The 14,120-nt window shown below is 44.8% G+C and overlaps 1 protein-coding gene across 2 annotated transcripts in view; it reads right to left on the reverse strand.

Moving 5' to 3' along the window:
* The window catches only part of CDYL2 (chromodomain Y like 2), a 156,848-nt gene that overhangs the window by 29,573 nt on the left and 113,155 nt on the right, over positions 1-14,120 (reverse strand). The window lies entirely within an intron of this gene.

The following is a 14,120-nucleotide window of genomic DNA, read 5'->3' on the forward strand; positions in this document are numbered from 1 at the left end:
TAGAGAAGCACTGTGCTCCGGTTGATAAAGTTGATTCCAACGGAGGTAGGTACAAGCTACGATTCTGATACCACTATACACGCATGCTGGAAGTGAAACATCACGCAAATGGCAGTAGAGGGTAGGAACAAGGTTTCTCACTGTTGGGAGTGAGAGTTTACAGAGAAGCGAGGGGAGGAAGCTAGAATGATCCACGTGGTACTGGATTGGAGTTGAAGACATCAGTATGAACTCAGGTTTAGCTTAGAGCAGATACAGATGGTGACACACAAAAATATTTATAGATAAGCGTGTATACACAGGTTAGGAATACACGGGTATTTCCTTGCTGTCAGCTGAGAGGGCTCAGAATTAATGACACCCCAATTAGCAGTGGGCACAGCCAGCCCCCAGATCTTGGCTTCTAATATCATTCTCAGTAAAAGGAACCAGGGCTCCCCGGAGAAATGGCTGATTCTAGGACTGGGGCAGGACACAGACAAGATAAGCTTGTAGTGGCTGAAAAATAATAATAAACTTCACAATGATGGGGGTATGTCAAAAGGACACAGGAGCCAACTGGGAGAGCTCCCAATGGCCAAAGATGGAACAATTTGATCAACAAAATAAAGAAGTATTGCATTATAACTGACGGTATGGAATAAACACCCATGAGCCCACACTGATATAAATGAATGATTGAATAAATTAATAAACAGGAGCGAACAGACAAATCTCCCGTCCAGAAGAATTTCAAATAGTCTACAGAGATCCTCTGCCCTTGAGGAGGGGGAGCATAACCCCCCACCCTTTAGTGTGGGGTACACACTCTGACTTCCTTCCAAACAGCACAGCGTGGGAAGTCGGGGGCGGGGAGAGTAACTGGACAGTGGAGAAACCGGACGGGGGCAGATGGAGAAGTCAAAGCCCCTCCAGCTAGGAGATCAAGACCAACACCAACAGTGACAAGTCACAATGACTGCACGTCCCCTTGATATGATAAGAGGAGATGGGCACGGTACCTCTGTGGTCTTCCTCCCAAGACCCACAACCCCAGCCTAACCAGGAGAAAAACATCAAACAAATCCAAATTGAGGGACCTTCTACAAAATACCGGATCAGTACACTTCAAAACCACAAAGGTCATCAAGAACCAGGAGAGTCTGAGAAACTGTCACAGCCCAGAGGAACATAAGTAGACATGACGATTCGATGTTATGTGGGATCCTGATGGGACTCTTGAGCAGACACTAGGTGAAAACTAACGGAACTTGAATAAAGTATGGACTTCAGTTAACAATAACATATCAACACTGGTTCATCAACTGTAACACACGTACGTACATTCTAATATAAGACGTTAATATTACGAGGACAAGCTGAATGTGGGGTATTACAGGAACTCTCTATATTATCTTCCCAATTCTTCCGTAGATCTAAAACTGTTTAAAAAGTGAAGTTTATTTTAAAGAATACATTTTAAAATGAAGTTAATAATAATAAATTTAAAAACCATAAACACTTCCCAGGTGATTCTGACATGCAGGCCGGTTCGAGAACCTGGCCCAGTGGTTCTTACACCTGAGCATATCAGGATGGCCTGCAGAACTGTTAAAACCCAGCCTGTGGGCCGCCCCCCCCCCCATGCTGCTGCCACTGCTCCAGCAACCAGGCTTTGGGAACCAGGGTCCAGACAATCCACAGACTGGTCTATCACCAGGAGCCCCACTGGTGCCGGGGCGTGAGCAGCCTTGCTCAAGGGTTGTGCTTGAACACTGATGAAGGTCTGAAAAGCTTGTTGCGTGTCACCATTCCTGCTGGGAGGCGGGGGGTGACTGCCCCATGCAGGATGGAGCTGCATCTCAAAGATGACCTCGTTAAGCTGCAGTGGTGCGGGAGGAAGGGTACGAGGAAACCCAGAGAAGGACATAGCTACGTGCTAAGCACTGTCGGAACCTTTCATTCTGTTTCTGGCAGGGATGGAAAAGAAGTCACTACAGAGACTGAAATGCTGGAACCAATAGAAGCCAGCCCCATGAGGCCAGACCTGTGCCCCACTTGGGAAAATTACTGTAGACGGGGTGGACACCCTTGTTTGCTGATCCTCAGAGAGCAGGTTTTGAGGGTCAAATTCGATAACATATTTAAAGGACCTGGGAGATAGTATACAATGCATAAATGGTTGCTTGTCACTTGCTTTATAATCATTACAGCCTGGCTCAGCACAAAAATATTTTCTGTGTGAACCCTGTCTCTCCTATAATATTGTGAGCATCTTGAGGGCAGGGCCACCATCACGTACAACACAGCCCAGCATAAGACCTGTGCACCGAGGAGTCCACGGGAATTGTTCCTCGGCCTCTGGAGCCCTGGATCCACCTGAGTGGACTCACACCCTTAATCAGCATTGGGGGTCTTGGAATCTCAAGAACCAAGCCAAAGGTGGGAACCAGGAAATGCTTCCCTGGACCGCTTCTCCCACATGCTGGGTCTGTACCCAGATGAGCGCCCAGCCGCCAAGGGGCACAGAAGCAGCAGTGCCTGTGTCATCCAACAGACTCCAGGAAGCCTCCTCATTTTGCACTTTTCCATTACCCAGAGCAACTGGCCTTTGTCAGACACCACGATGCGGGTAAAATGATTCAATGCACTCCAGAAAATAAACGCAGGCATTTAATTAAAAGGCTGTGTAAAGGGAGCTGCTTCTTCAGGGTTAACCTCAAAACCTTCAGCTCTGCGGAAGGGCTTCCTAATTGGAGCTGGCCACGGTCTCTCAGCAGCCCAGGCCGATGCGTGCTGTGGTCCTGCTGGCGGAGGTTAGCACGTAACGGGAGCCGCTCTCAGTGGACACCGGCTCTCGCCTGGTGAGAAGTCAGGAGCTCAGGGCTTGGGTACATCAATGCTTTCTGGGGCTGGGGAAGGTTTGAATAAAATCCTTCTGCACCCCCCAACCGAGCTGAGGTGCTAATTAACAATTATATCAAGGAGGAGGACACGAGGGTTATCTTTTTTGAGCAGTTCTGTATACGCTGTCTCAATTTCTCAACGGTCCTAGGTAACTGCCACTGTGAGTCCATTTTGCAGATAAGGAAAAGCGAATAGCTTGCTGGAAGCCACAGAGGTTTTAAATGGTAGAGCCAGGACTGGAGCCAGCTGACTCTCATTTTATTCGTTCATTCACTGAAAATCTACTTATCAAGTCCTACGGCTAGCTCTCACACTAGACAATGGAGGGCCAACAAAAATTAGAGAAATAAGGCCCCTGCCCCCACAGAGCCTGCTTCAGGTCGGGGAGATGGGAAGTAAACAAGTAAACTGACACCTAAAATAATTACAGATGGGAAAACAACGTGGTGCTGTGACAAAGAATAATGGGGGCGGGGAGTGTCTCTGTGAATTCAAAGCCTTTTTCTCTATCAGGACAGTGGGCCTGAGTCTCCCATGGTAACCCGGAAGATGCACCATCTCTGGGCCAAGGAAGGGAGGGAGGACAGACTCCTTGAGGGCCTGAATTCACGTCCTGTTATGTTTCTGAATGTCAGGGACTGAAACGGGCCCCTCCAGGAGACGCAGAGGAAAGTTGCCCCCCTGCAGCCCCTCAGACTCTGCCCTCACACTTAGCGCCCTCAAGACTCTCCCCTTCTGGGGCATCATACCTCCCAAGAGACTGCGGCAGGCTGGCAGGGAAGGCGCCATGGGAAATAGAACGTACCGGAAGCATGGAAGTTTAGGGGTTTGCAATCAGCACGGAAATCCCAGCCCTGCATCTGCTAATTGGGAGAAGCGAGGAAGCCACATGAGCTCTTGAGTGTTAGTCTCCTTGAGTATAAGATGGGGTTGATGGTACCTGCTCTTCAGGGTTGTTTTGAGCTGTTTTAATTAAAGAACCCACATGGGATTAGCCAAGTGCCCGGCTCATCCTAGGCACTTCACAAATGTTAGCTGAAGGACGCCAAGTCATTCCAGAAAAGAGGGATGAACTGGTGAGTCCTACAGCCAGGCCTCCCCTACTCCGAGGCCACACCCTTCCTCTAAGCCCAGCTACAGACCCAGGCCAAGAGACGGGGCATTCCAGGCAGAGAGGGGACTGACCAACCTGGTGAGCCCAAAAGTCCGAGTGAAACCCAATGAGGGATGAGCGTTCAAACCCCCACACTCCCTCCTCTCAGGGGCCGCAAGGCTGGGCAGCCCACTGCCCACTCTGTGCCCCGACTTCCCGCGTGTGGAATGGGAGAAACCACTCCTGCCTCGCAGGATGGCTGCAAAGTAAAGGCAACAACGCTTGCCGCGTTGGGGGGATGTAGGAAACTCCCCATCAAGCTGGTTTCCTTCCTTCTGTTCCCTTCAAGCCTTCTCACATTCCTTCTTTTGGAGTACACAGAAGTATTTCCCATTAAGAAGGCTCCCAAAAGACCATGCTCTGACACAGTCCCTCTGCTCCAAACACACAGAAGTGACAGATAAAATACTGGGCGCACAAAGATAATCATGTGTGTGTGTGAGAGGCAGAACACCAACACGAAGGAGTAAGTGAGGTTGGGAGCCGGGAGCCGTGGGCAGGAAGTGGACTAGAAGGCAGCAGAAACTAAGTCTTCCATGCAGGATGGGAGCGGGACCCAGGCAGACGGCTTGACTCCAGGGGATGGCGTGCAGTCTCTCCATGAAGGCAGAACAACGATAACAGAGCCATGTGCTGCCCAGGGCGGAGGCTTTCCTGGGAGCTCTGGGCCAGGCGGAGGCAAACACAAACTATTAGAGAGAGTGAGAGAGAGAGAGCAAAGAAAACCAACCAAAAAACCCTTCCCTCTTGAGATGAGCCTGTGCACCAAAATACCAAAACAGGAAGATATCTAACGCTTAGAAATCTAGCCAACAAAATCAACATTTGTGACATGAATTACTCCAAATACAATAGAATGAATTTCATGAAACAATCTGACAAGGACTTTAAAATAGGGACGTTTAGAATGATCAATGGGACAGATGTTAGACAAACATTCATTTAAAATAGGAAATTCTCAAACAAAAGCAGGCAGAAAGGAAACAAGGATGGGAGTAAGGTAAAGAACTAATTAAAAGGCAAATGACAAACAGGAAAAAAAAATATTCACACATCACAGATAAAAGACTAAGACGCCCAAATTAAAGAACTTGTCAACACTGAAGACAAGACGACCAAAGTCCTCCAGGAAAAAGATGGACAGAAGAGATGCACAGATCCACAAATATTACGTAAAAATGGCCCTTAAACATAAATGATTTCAGCTTCACTCAAAAGAATAATGCAAATTAAAACTCACAGTAAAATAAATGAAAATTAAAACTACATTGAGATACCATTTCTTACCCGTCAGCTTGGCAAAAGTGCAAAATCTTGACAATATTCTCTTCTAGAGAGGATGTGGGGGGTCAGGCATTCTCTTACTTGTGGGTGGAAGGCAAAATGGTACAACCACTATGGAAGGGAATTTGGCAATAGGTGACAAAACTCTTTGTGCACTTACTCTCAACCTAGCAATCCCACTTCTAGAAATGCGACATGAAAATATATCTCTAACAGTACAAAAATATACATGCACAAGATTATTTGTCACAGCATTATTTACAATCACAAAATATTAGAAAATACCTAAATATCCAGGCATAGACTGGGGAAATAAACTATGTACATTGACACAATGGAATACTATGCAGCAGTAAAAAGAATAACTATCTCTAAGAAGTAACACGGAGTGATTTCCAAAATATACCTTCAAGTGAAGGGAGGCAAGAGAGTGTAAGAAAGACGAGGAAATAGATAAATCTGCTTATTGTTGCAAAAAGGAAATGCAGGAGGAATAAATCAGAAAACAATGAAATTGGTTACCCACAAGTGGTTGGCAGAGAGTAGAAGGGATGTGGAAGGAGGGACAATCTCTGAATATATCTTTTTGTTTTAATTTTTGGAAGGATGCTAAAGCATGTTAAGAAAATAAAATTGACAAGGATGGGGAAAAAATAAGCTGCATGCAAATAGAAAGAAATTAATCTCATCGTATTTCAAATGAATAACATAAGCACACTGCAGCACAGGGAGAATCAACATAAATAACTTTTGGGTGTGATAATATGACTTATATAGCCTCAAACAAATCTTGAGCTCTTCTAGGGTTTGTTTTCATAGTGGTAAGGGTGGAGCAATTCTAAAATTATTTTATGAGCAGTATAGGGTTGAGCAAACGAGTAAATGTGTGGTGTTATGGAGAGAGAGGGTTCTCTCTATGCAACTATGGAACAGGGGGAGACAAGGAAAAAGCTGATGAGATTAGAATGGAATTTGAGGTATCGGTATGAACTGATGATTTTAAAAATTATATATATTTCCCAGCTCTGTCAGCTGAAAGGGCTTAGAAGAAATGAAACTCTACAATGAGCACACCTAGATCCCAGATGTTGGCTTCTAAATACCAATCCCCACTAAAACAAACCAGGGCTTCTCCAGAGAAAGGACTGCTTCCAGGGCTGGACAGACAAGGTACAAGTTGGGCTGGAAAATCTTATTGTACTTGGAAGTAAGGAAGTGATGAAAAGAATAGTCAGGCATGTCAAAGGACATATGAGGCAGCTTGAAGGGGCTCACACTGGCCAAATCTGGGATAGTTGGAACATAAAAATAAATAACGGGGAGTAATGGATTATAAACCACTGCATAAAATAATTTTCAAGTCTGCACTGATAATAGGTAGAAATGATTGATAGACAGACAGACAGATGGATGGATGATAGACAGATAAAGGAGAAGAAATAACATCATGTCAAGCATGTTAGTGGAGATGAGTAACTTGAATGTAATCTTGAGGAAACATCAGAGGAACCCCAACTGAGGAACAGTGTGTAAAATAACTGGCTTGTGCTCTTAAAAACGTCAGCATCATTAAAGACAACGGAAGACCAAGGCACTGTTCCAGATTAAAGGAGAATAAAGAAACACGACAATCAAAGGCATCACAGGATTCCGGACTGGATTCTATGCTGGAGGAAAAATTCTCTCAAGGACTTTTTTGGGATAAAAGAGAGAAGTGGAATAAGGACCACAGATTACACAAAAGTATTGTACTGATGCTAAATTTCTGGAATTTCATAACTGTGCTGTGTGTTGACTTAAGAGAATATCCTTTTTCTTAGAAAATACCCATACTAAATATTAAGGGGTACAGAAGCACGATGTGTGTGATCTATACTCAAATGTTTCAGGAAAAAAATAATCATTTGTATAATCATTTGTATATAACTTATGAGTGTGTACGTATGTGTGAATCTATTTATTTATACCCATATGTACATACACATGCATACATACATAAACACAGAGACCTATACAGAGAGAGAGCCAACGTGGGAAAATGTTGAAAACTGATGAATCTGAACAGAGGTTCTCTATAATGCTTTCTGTAAGTCTGAAATTATCTTAAAACAAAAAGTCAAATACATTTTAAAAACAAATATCCTGTAAACAAGAATAAAATTAAAATTCTGTATAAGAGATAACTCTACGGAAAGACTATCTAAATAGATAATAGCTGAATACTTCCCGGAACTTAAAAAAAGACAAGTTCGGGGCCAGCTCTGTGGTGTAGTGGTTTAGTTAGTGCCTTCCACTTTGGCGTCCCAGGAGTCCCAGGTTTAGATCCTGGACACAGACCTACACAGAGCTTGTCAAGCCACACTGTGGCAGCATCCCACAAACAAAAAAATAGAGGAAGATTGGCACAGATGTTAGCTCAGAACAGTCTTCCTCAAGCAAAAGAGAAACATTGGCAATAGATGTTAGCTCAGGGCCAGTCTTCCTCACCAAAAGAAAAGGAAAAAAAAGAAAAGACAAGTTCTTTGTTTGAAAGAGCACTCTGAGGATGAAGAGACAAATGATAATGAAATTGCAGGATGTCATGGGTAAAGAGAAGATCCTAAAATATAGCATGGAGGAAAAAAATCACATTATTGAAAAGGATTGACAGACTGATAGCAGCAACAGCAATAACAGAGGCCTGAAAAAATGAACTACTATCATCAAAATGCTGAGAGAAAATAACTGTCAATCAAGAATTTTATACCCAGCTAAAACAGCATTTAAAGAACCAAGAAAATTGGCATTTTCAGGCACCCCAACACTAAGAGAGTTTATCTACCACGGAGTCTGAAAGAATTACAAAGAGAAACTTTAGCAAATCAAACAGTTAATTCAGAGGAAGGTGTAGGATAAAAGAAACAAAGCTGATTAAAAAAATTTCAGTAAATGTGATTACTGGCTGTGAAAATAATAAACATAATCTTTGATGTTTAACACCATTTGGTATACAAAACAAAAACAAGATTTCCAATGAGAATTTAAAGCTGAATAGAGTCCTCCTTGCTACACACAATAGGAGGATATCATATTTGTTAGAAAAATTTATAGTTAAGTATGTATGGTAAAATTTAAGAACATAATCTACAGCTAGTTTCCAAGTCAGCCCAGGGAGAGGAAATACATAAAACATTCAATTCAATAAAAAGCATGAAAAAGTCATGAGATGGGGATGGGAGAGGGCAGAGAAGCAGAATAATAAAAAGAAAATGCAAAATAAAATAGGAGAAAAAAATCCAAATATGTTAATAATCACATTAATCTGTGAACAGATTAAACTCATATATTAAAAGAGATGATCAGATTGGACAAAGAATCTAGAAAAAGGAATCCAGGTGTGTGGAAGATTCCCTAAGGAGAGACTCTTAAAGACTGAAAAGGACACCTCAACTCAGGTGATGGGGGAAGGAAACCCACCCAACCAACCGAGAAATGGCAGAATGACCCCTAAAGTGTCCAGAAATGGTGTGCTGTTGTCATCGTGAAGCAAGAAAAGGTGTGTCAGGAAATGCACTGCAGTTTGTAAGATACACAAAGAGAAACAGAAACCCATTATCTGAAAGATAAGCTGCCCTGGGACTAGGGGTGAGCTTTCTGGGAGGACGGAAGGTAAAGGTCTGAAGGAGGCCACAGAGGACTGCACAGACGGCAGGACACTTCTGCCATGCAGTATGAGTTTTCAGGAAACACAGCCATTCTAGGCAGGGCTCAGAGTCTGTGCCCACATTCTCCACCAAGAACATCTCAAACCCCCAGCACAGAAGAGCACCAAGGATGCTATCACAAAGGATGCTATCCCCGGTTGAGGGAGGCTTTATCCATGCTGGTTCCACACTCACACACTACTTCTCAGAAACTAGGGCAGCTCTTTGATTATCATGGGCAGTTGGGCAAGGAGAGATCTTCACCTGCCCCGGAACAACCCGAAGCGGAGACTTCTAGGGTCGGTACAGCATCATTCTCAACGTCCTTCCTCTCTACTGTTCACCATAATGTAATAACATTTTGTTGAGTGTTTCCTATGTGATTCACACAGCTTATCTCATTCATTCCTAATAACTACCCTGTAAGTCACCGTTTTATCCACATTTTACAGATAAGAAAACCAAAACCCAAGGTCACACCACTGCAAAGTGCCAGGATGGGGTCCAAACTCCAGCACCTTGCCTTCAAACTTGATACTCTTGACTCAAGCATCAAGACTCTGAAACCTAACGCTGGTGTTGGCTCTGAGGGATGTTTTGCTTTTCTTCCAAAGAGCCTAGTCTTTGCTGAACAAAGCAGGAAAGAAAATTTGAGCACTCGTACCTGGTTCTGGTGTCGTGTGATACTGCTACCAAGCCAAGCCCATTTTGCAGTGTTATCATCAGCTATACATCTGCCTGATGCCTCCGCTGGACTGGAGGCTCTTTGGGGACAAGGCTGAGAGATACCTTTGTGTCTGCAGGACTGAGCACAGTGCCTCGCAGACAGCAACTGCTCAACAAAGTGTTCATCAAGTGAATGAATGAGTGAAAAAAAAATGGAGGAAACTAACTGGAGCAACCTCATCATACCACGTGCCAATCCCACATTCAATGCTCCCGATGCTGAGAAGCAGTCCATATTCATTTCTCAATGTGCCAATCACACTTCCAAAGCTCTATATTAGTCACGTGCATGAAAACACTTGTTTTCTGAAATCAGGTTGATCTCACACCTAGATGACTTATACTTATATCACACCTGGCCCTTCTGCCTCACAACAGCTGAGCGAGATCACACCTCTCAAAGATGCCCTGGGAGAGAACACGGTGTGAGTGCTACAAGTTTCCTTCCCTTGTGAAGAAAATAGTAACACCTTTTGTGGTTTGAGGCATCAGCACGCAGAAGGAAGAAGTGGCAAGACCAGAGTCATTCTCTCTCCTGGAACACCCTTCCGTTCCTGCCCACCTGGTAAGGGTCTCCTCATCCTTTTCAATGCAGCTCCACTGTTACCTGCTTAGGAATTCTTCCAGAGAACGCATCTTTCTTCTTCTGGCTGTTTATACATCTTTTACACATCTTCCTCCATCCATTCAGCATGGAGGTAATGAGTGTCTAGGACAAGCCTAGTACTTGTGATACACTGATGGGCAGAAACAGATATGGATCCTACAGTCTGATCCAACGCTGTCCAACATACAGATGGAAACATTCCGTATCTGCACTGCCCAATAGAGTAGCCAAGAGCCACAGATGGCTACTGAAATTTTTAAATGTTTAATTTTAATTAATTGAAATCTAGCTTTAACCACATGTGGTTGGTAGCTGTTGGTAGCTACCCTGTCGGCCAGTGTGGGTCATCACGCTGCGGGATAGTTACCTTGCAGAACTTGCAAGTCCCGACAGAACTTTTCTCGCACGTCTGACTCCCTTCCTCACCCTCAGATGGATTCTTAAAGGCAAGGGCCATGTTAGTCATTGCTACACCTTCAGAACCCACGCAGCCCAGCACACAGAAGCGGGTCAGTCACTGTGGAATAAACGAATGAGTGGATAAAGGAGTAAATGCCAGACATATAATGGAGGACCTATAGAAGTTTCTAGCTCCTGGCCAAAAGTAAGAGAGTGAGAGCAAGAGGCCAGAAAGCAGGATAAGGAGATTGTGATGGATCTGCTGCGAGCCCCATAAAAAGATGCAAGTGCCAGGCATTTCCCTTCCCGTCATTCCCCTCAGCATTCTGGTCACGATCGCCACCTTGGGAAGCAGATACGATTCACAGAGAGAAGGCAGGGCTGGGACCACCCCAAGGCCATTCACCCCCTGGAGCCCCTTCAGCTGCCAACTCCGGAGAGGGTTCGCTGGAGGGAAGGCTTAAAACAAAAGAGAAGACTCATCGGTTCCACAGTTGAGCAAAATCATCACTTTGTTGACGGCGCGGTTAGGGTTTTCCAGCTGCAGTTCTCAGAAGAGAAAGTGATAGTTCCAGTGCATGAGAACCATTTCCTGGTCTGTGGTTGACTCACCAAAGATCCCTAAAGCGTTGCAGGCCATTCTGACAGTGCAGCGAGAGGGGAAGTACACGGGCGCAAAGTTAACGTGTCAGGCCTTTTTCTGTCTCAGCACATGAGAAGGAATGATGTGCCACCAGCAGGTTCAGCAGCTTCTTTCAACACAAGTGGGGCTGGGGGGTCAGGATCTTTAGGGGAGGGGAGGGGTGGTACTGAAGCTGAAAAAACCCTCCAGTCACTCCACCCACTCATGTCATGAGAGTTCAAAGAGCCCAACATGCACCTGAACTCAATACTTGTACCATTATTTCAGGGCTGGTCATTGTCCCAGAGCCTGTCACCATATGCAGAATCCCTGATCTTGGGGCTGAACTCAACAGCAAAGCTCAAATTTACAGGTACCTTAACAACAACAAAAAATCTTCCTTAGTCATGTTAGCCATCATCTGGCATGTTATAATCACGCCTGACAAAATCCATATGCCGTGAATTCCAAGAAAGCCCAAGGAAGAAATTCATTAATTTCATTCTTCCTTCTCCTCTTTGCCTGAACAAACTCCACCAAGGTTATTCAGAATTGCTGAGGGTGATGAGCATACATCTTATGATGTTTATTATCAGACATCTAAATGTTTTAAACAGCAGAGCAAAGCATGAATGCAAAATGCAAAGTAACTCGATGAAAGGGACTTTTCCAGAGGTCAAAGCCTGTCTCCTTGTTGAGCCCTCCACAGCCAGGCCTACTCTAGAGGACTATTAGGCCAGATTCCTCAAACACAGCAAAAGTACGCAGTGACTCTGTTGAAAATCCTTTTCCTCCTCTTTTCTTGACTCTCCTCTGCTCACGAACTCTACCTTCTGGCCTCATCCTACTTTCCAACCTGAATTCCCACGCCTGCCCATTAAACGCCCTAAATTCCAGGACTGTCTGAGGTTCTCTGAAACTCTCTGCACTTTCCTGCTTCTGGGAAAATGCTTCAGCTGTCCCCTTGGCCCAGGGTGATGTTTCCATCCCCCTTCACACCTCGAACCCTCAGGGCCATCTGAAATGCTTCCCTTCCGGGCAGCTGTATCTTCCTCCCCAAGTGCCCAGGAACAGCCCACCCCCAAGCCCCAGTGGCGGTCTGTCTGGGCCCTTCCTGAGTTCTCAGCACACTCGGCTTTGCAGCTGGTCATCTGGGACCATCTGATCCCCTAATTAGCTTAATAAGCTTCGAGTTCTTTAGAACATGAGCCTAGTCATCTCTATATTCCCAGCTCCCAGCACACAGTGGGCGCAAAGTCAATGCCTCTTTAACTGAACCGTAGAAAAAAAAAATAATGATTTCAAGCTCTCCTCCACACTCCCAGATAATCCCAACCCTCAAGAAGCTGAACAGCAGCATCATTAAGAAAATGGGTCCAGAGCCAGGCCAACTAGATCCAAAGCCTGGATCAGCCACCCACCAGCCGATAGCCCATAGGCAAGTCTATGGTCTCCATATCCCTCAGTTTCCTTATCTGTAAAATAGGAAGAGAAATAAATTCTCCCTCCTGGATTAAATGAATAACTACATACATGGTGCTTAGAATAGGGCATGGCTCAGAGCACAGGCTCGATAAATAAACATTGGCTATTTTGACACAGTATGGAAACTGTCAATTTATTTGTCTTTTCCCTATTTTGCTTTTTTCCCTAAACTAAGAGCATCTTGTCTTATTCACCAATATACTCCAAGAACAAGGTACACAGTGACCCACTTCTACGTTCACAGTACTGGTTCATAGCAGTCACTCAATGTTTGATGAAAAAAGTATAAATGAGATTTATTGATGACATTTGTGGTAAATGTTACATATTTCCTACAAATCTTAATAAAATACAGTTCCTACTGTGCAGAACGTTCTTCCATCTCCTCTTTGCCTGACCAAACTCGACGCATCCTTTAGGTCTCAGATTAGATGCTGCTTCCACCTGGAAGTCCTTCTCTAATCTCTTAGTTCCAGTGGGTTCCTCACTCATGTAGGGTGCTCCCATATCATGGTGTGCTAGAATGTTTAGCACAACATGGGTTTTCCCACAAGAGTGTGAGCTGGGTGAGGACAGCAAGAATCTCCCACACGCGGCCACAGCCTCAGCACCCAACAGCAGGCCTGGTGTACACAGGTGCTCAGTAAACCTGTGGCCAGCTGCTTCTCTCTCACCACCAAGTGATGCGAGGAGTTGCTGGTGAAAAGGCAGGCCAGCAATCGGCCATCTTGTTTAAACTCTGGGAACTCAGCATAGATCCACTTCCTGCTAGTGAGGAGAACTGGGAGAGAGTCGAGAAAGAGGCTGAAGGTGGGAAAAACCACCAGAGCTCTATGTCACAGAAGAAGAAAACACACTTGAAGATGGCAACCTCCAACCTGGTACTATCATCACCAAGATGGCGGGCGGAAGACTCAAGACTATGACTTCCATCAAGGACAGAAGTGACAGGGTCAGTCATCCCACTACCCAGAAGTGGAGCCTCTTGAATTCGCCTTGCTGGTTTACATAGAAAGAATGAAAATTAATATCCTAGTGTTGATGAGAAGGCTACAGGACATACGAGGGTAGGGTAAAGCGAGAGGCTCCATAAGCAACACAGTCTAAGAAAGGGGAAGAGAAATTAACACCCACTCCGCACTGACTGCATGCTGGGACTCATCATTCCATCCTTTGTAGTAGGGATGGTTATTCCCACAGAACAGAGGTCAAAACCGAGGCTCCAAAGCACTATGACTTGCTTAGAGTTACTAACTCAACAAGAGGTGGGTTGTA

Source organism: Equus przewalskii, chromosome 3 (assembly GCF_037783145.1).
Source record: "Equus przewalskii isolate Varuska chromosome 3, EquPr2, whole genome shotgun sequence".
Lineage (NCBI taxonomy): Eukaryota > Metazoa > Chordata > Mammalia > Perissodactyla > Equidae > Equus > Equus przewalskii.